The sequence below is a fragment of the Monodon monoceros genome, unplaced genomic scaffold (assembly GCF_005190385.1).
Source record: "Monodon monoceros isolate NGI ecotype Baffin Bay Population unplaced genomic scaffold, NGI_Narwhal_1 Super_Scaffold_12, whole genome shotgun sequence".
Lineage (NCBI taxonomy): Eukaryota > Metazoa > Chordata > Mammalia > Artiodactyla > Monodontidae > Monodon > Monodon monoceros.
Genome location: NW_021703768.1, coordinates 122254562 through 122259778, shown reverse-complemented (window position 1 = coordinate 122259778; position 5217 = coordinate 122254562). Strand labels below are relative to the sequence as shown.

At 45.4% G+C, this 5217-nt stretch overlaps 1 pseudogene; it reads right to left on the bottom strand.

Moving 5' to 3' along the window:
- Positions 1 to 317: 317 nt before the first annotated feature.
- Positions 318 to 3253, bottom strand: LOC114892141 (annotated as a pseudogene).
- Positions 3254 to 5217: the final 1964 nt, after the last annotated feature.

Here is a 5217-nt window from a genome sequence, read left to right as displayed (position 1 = left end):
TCTGGAATCTCAGGAGTGTCATGATGAATCTACATCACTGAGACAATTCCTTCCCCTATGGGAGTACACGGCTTAGAAGGATGTGTGTGGCTCAGTTCTGGCCAAGGAGGCAGAATGGAAGTCTGTTGGGGATGAGATTGCTTTAGGGAAAGGTTCCTTAGCTCATTTGAAGAACAGAGGACATTAATGTTATTGAATTGTTTTCCCTTTTGGCTTCTTATTTGGTGAGATTGTTATCTCACAGTTCTTAATGTCTTATTATGTGAGGCTGGTTGTTAGGGGTTTTTTTTCCCCCTCTTTTTCTTTCTTTATTAATGTTATAGAATGTGTCCCGATGCATTCTGCCAGGACCACATGAAGTAAGGGAGTGTTGATTCTCCCAGGTGGGGATGCTGAGGGCTAGCCCCATCTCCTGCAAAATAAATAAATAAAATAATAAAAAAGGAAGGGAAGGAAGGATGGATAGAGGGAGAACGGATATAACTTTCTCTTTGAAAATTTTCTAGCCCAATTATGAGATATATGGTTGTTTCCCTGAATTTTCTATAATCCTGATGCCATTCCTCATACTCCTCCAAGTTTACTTCTTCAGGTTTTATCATGTCAATTTTGGCTTGAGCAACTTTCATTATGTTGTGACAGCTTTCATCAAAACTCAAATTTCTCCAAATTGTTCTAGCAATGTTTTCTCAGCGATTTTCTTTGGAGCCTGATTCTGGATAAAGTAGACTACTACATGATGTAAACGATAGTCTGTTTCTGGTGGGGTGTCTTCTTGGGCCAATTTAACCAACCTTGAATATTCCAACTTAATTGCCGACTGTAAAACTGTTTCAGGACTTTTATCTTCATGCTCATGTGATGCCTTGGTAATTATTCGAATAGTTTCTTCTTTCAAGTGCTTTGAGAAATCACTTCTTGATGGCTGCTCTAGATATTCTGGTTCTCCTGCTTGTGCTGTTGTCACAGAAGACTCTGACTCTCTCAATTTCTGAGATGCTAAAAGTTTTTCCTGCAAAGCTTTCTGGGCAAGCTGTGCATCCCATTCTTCCAGTTCTTTCTCAAATCGCTTGTTGTCTTCCTCAACAAAATCTCTTAAGTCTGGTGGTAGTGTTTCTATTCCAACAAGGGCCTGCCCAGTTTCTTTATTAAACTCCTCTTGTATTAAGAATTGTGGCTTATCATTTATGTACATTAAACAGTATGCACTGGCATTTCTATAACCACCAAAAGAGCCCCTCACTAGCTCTTCCCATGATGATTTTGTTACAGCAATATCATTGTACTTCATCCACCTGTTTTCACGATGATCAAAAATGTATGCCCAGTAGCGCCTGGCATTAGCTTGGCCTTCATGAACTAAAACAGCATGTAAGCGATGAGGAACTCGTATCATAGATTTGTCAGAGTACATTAGTTCTATTGTGCGATGGATTCTAGATATGCTTTCCCTGCAAATCTCTGGTGTCATTTTCTATTTCTGTCCTCCAGTGATGTAAACAGCTTTCTAGTACAGAGAGTTCCTCTTCTGTTATGTGCCTTGGTGCTGGATGCATGGGCAGATCTGGAGGTATCCGAGTCTGAGTGAGTGGTTTGTGTATTACTGATCTCGACGAAATGGCAACTATTGATGCGGGTGATGTGCTTGGCAGTTCTAAAGAAGGAGCTCCCTGCTGGTCTGTTGTGCTTGGTAATGTCTGTGATGGTACAGAACCGCTAGATGGGGAACTAGCGTCAATATCATCAACAGGAGAAGTGCAAACAGGTCTACTTGAGGCAAGTTCCAGCGCATACATCCACCAAGGGGAATCGTTTGGGACCCGAACCATAGCTTAAATACCTTTCGAGTCTCTGTTGTAATACTGTGAGGTAATCTTTTAGTCTCTTGATCTCTTCCCTCTTAATTCTTGTTATTTCTCTGTTTCTATGCATGTATCTGTCCAGATATAAAACTTGAGGAAATTCCAATTTGTTGTGAATTTTTTCTGGTCTTCCCAATGCCTGATTGAATTCAAATCTTGACAATTCAAACATTAACACAGGTGGTAGTTCAGTAAACCAATGCTCTTGGCCAGACTTTCCTGAATTTTCTGAATTTAAAGACTCAGTTTCTCCTTCAATCTCATGGCAGCTTCTAGGCACTCATGTAGGTCTTTGAATCCATTGACCTGAAGGTGGGTACTGACCAAACATTTCAGTATTTTCAAATTTTTTACCTTCAAGCACTCCCACGGCTAGGAATCTTCCAGAGAACAACTCTACCATGGGGTTCTCTGGCTTCCCTTCATCCGTCTCCTCTTCAGCTTTCATTTGGAAGGCATCTTCTAACCAATCTAATAATTTGTGTGTAAACTCACTCACGTCTTGCTGCCGGGAGTCATTTGATTTGAAAGCATCCTTAAGAATTTCAACTGCTCTTGATGGATCAACATATTTCCTTTTAGTACCAACAAGAAGTGCAACTAGATACCGAAGCTCACGCATAAAAGGCAAATTCCAATGCTCCTTTTGGTTTCCGGGTAAATCTTGAACATTTGATGGAGGCTTGTAATTCAGAACTAGTCTTCTAAGTTCCAAAAGATTGAATAATGACTGAATAACAGCACTAAACCAGCAAGTATTGCCAACATTCTTTAGTCCAACAGGAGCTTTGTCCTGCCTTTTTCTATCATAAGGGTTTCGAGAATCTCTCCAAACTTCAGTAGGTGTCCTCTTCAAACATGCTTTATTTTCTGCTGTGCTGGCTTCAAGAACTCTGCTAATGGCTTGCTCCTCATCAGTTATTCCAGTCTCCCTGAATGCCCTGTTTGATTCTGCCAAACTCAAGGTAATTGCTCTCTTAAGATCATCTTTATCATCTCCAGTGAGATCAATCACGTAAGTATCTGCTTGGCTTTCCACACTGATGTATCTATCATTGGCAGGTAGCGCTGTTTGGTAGTAAGTTGTCTCCTCCTGCTGAGGGGTCTTGGCATTCTTCGCAGTAAGGAAAGCCACTGCTAGTTCCAAGTTTCCGTTACTATCCTTCAAGGCTTGCTGTAATATCTGGGCATCATTAATCGCAGTAATTTCTCTCAGCTGGTTCAAAAACGTCTGCTGGTGCTTCTGCGCCGCGCTCTGCTGCAGCACGTTCTGCTCCACGGTCATGGCCCCCGCAGCGCCGGCGGCGATACTGGCGGCGGCGTCCGGCTCCTCGAGCCTCCGCCGGCCCTGACTGCCACGCTCCGCCGAGCTCCAGGGAGCGGCGCGGACGACCGGGGAGGACAGCGTCCCCGCCAGCCAGGCGCGAAGGCGATGGCGGCGAGGCGCAGACAGCGAGAGCCACGGCGGCGGCCCCACGACTCCGTGCGGCCCGCCTCAGCGCGGCTTGTTGGCCGCGGCCCGGGCCATGAGCGGGCGGCGGACGCTCGGCGCGGGAGGGCGCGAGCAAACCCGGACGCGTCACGCGCGCGCTCCTTCGCTGGCGGCTCGAGGGCCACTGCGGGGAAGGGAGAAGGGCCAGAGGGAGCTGCCGGAATGGCGCTGTCCTCCTCCCGCCGCGACTCCCTCCCCTCCCCTCCCCTCCCCTCCCCGCAACCGAAATTGAGTTATTTGTAGTGAGGTGGATGGACCTAGAGTCTGTCATACAGAGTGAAGTAAGTCAGAAAGAGAAAAACAAATACCGTATGCTAACACATATATATGGAATCTAAGAGAAAAAAAAAGGTCATGAAGAACCTAGGAGTAAGACGGGAATAAAGACACAGACCTACTAGAGAATGGACTTGAGGATATAGGGAGGGGGAAGGGTAAGCTGTGACAAAGTGAGAGAGAGGCATGGACATATATACACTACCAAACGTAAGGTAGATAGCTAGTGGGAAGCAGCGGCATAGCACAGGGAGGTCAGTTCGGTGCTTTGTGACCACCTAGAGGGGTGGGATAGGGAGGGTGGGAGGGAGGGAGACGCAAGAGGGAAGAGATATGGGAACATATGTATAACTGATTCACTTTGTTATAAAGCAGAAACCATTGTTTCTCCCGTAAAGATGTTAAAAAATCTCCCATAAAGATGTTAAAAAAATGGAGACTTTCTTAAAAATCAGTAATGTTTTTCATGGTGCTAAGAACTTTTTCAGCTTCTGTTGAACTAAGCAATCATGTTAAAATTTTTCCTAGATTTTATAATGTTGCCAAAGATTTTTATATGGTCAAATTCTGTCCCATCAACTAAGCCGTGAAAATAATTTACTGGAATGTCTTTTTTTTTTTAGACTTTATTTATTTTTGGCAGTGTCAGGTCTTAGTTGTGGTACACAGGGTCTTAGTTGAGGCACGTGGGATCCTTCGTTGCGGCATGTGGGCTCTTCGTTGTGGTACGTGGGCTTCTTTCTAGTTGTGGCATGCAGGTTTTCTCTTCTCCAGTTGTGGTGTACAGGCTCCAGGTCGCATGGGCTCTGTAGTTATGGTGCACGAGTTCCAGAGTGCGTGGGCTCTGTAGTTGTGGCGCGCGGGCTTAGCTGCCGCGGTGGCATGTGGGATCTCAGTTCCCTGACCAAGGATCGAACCCTCATCCTCTGCATTGTAAGGCAGATTCTTCACTGGACCATCAGGGAAGTCCCTGGAATGTCATTTTTAATTAAGTTGAAACTATACTTCCGGTCAAATGAGAGGTGGTTAGTGTGAAGGTTAAGTACACACCTGCTGTCACTGACGTTTTAAATGGCCTCTTTATTCCTCAGTTTCCTTATCTGTGAAATGAGGAAAATCATAGTAATTATAAAAATTAAAATAAATTACTACAAAAAGTACTCTCCTCTTCTTTAGTGGCTCTTACTGTCTCCTGGCCTAACCATCTGCCATCCCCATCTTTCTCTGGTTCTCTCAGAGCCTGGCTCACGGTGGCTTCATTTTCCACAAGTGGGCACACAGAGACGATTCTAGGGAGTGCCGGACCAAGGTGGGCAGTCACAGCCTCTGTGGTCCAGATGGGCATGGAGGGCTTGCCCACGTGGGTATAAGGAATGCCACCAAAGGCATCCCCCACCCAACTTCTGCCGGATCAGAACACACTCTGGCAGGTGGAACAGATCCTGGCATATGGGAGCATAGTGAATTGGCTGCTCTTATATGTGGGTATCAGGATGGCCAGGGATTCCCAGGGCCTGGAGACAGTAGGGCTAGCCCTTGGGGATTACTTGGAGAATCTATGGTGGGGTGCAAGTACAGATATATTGG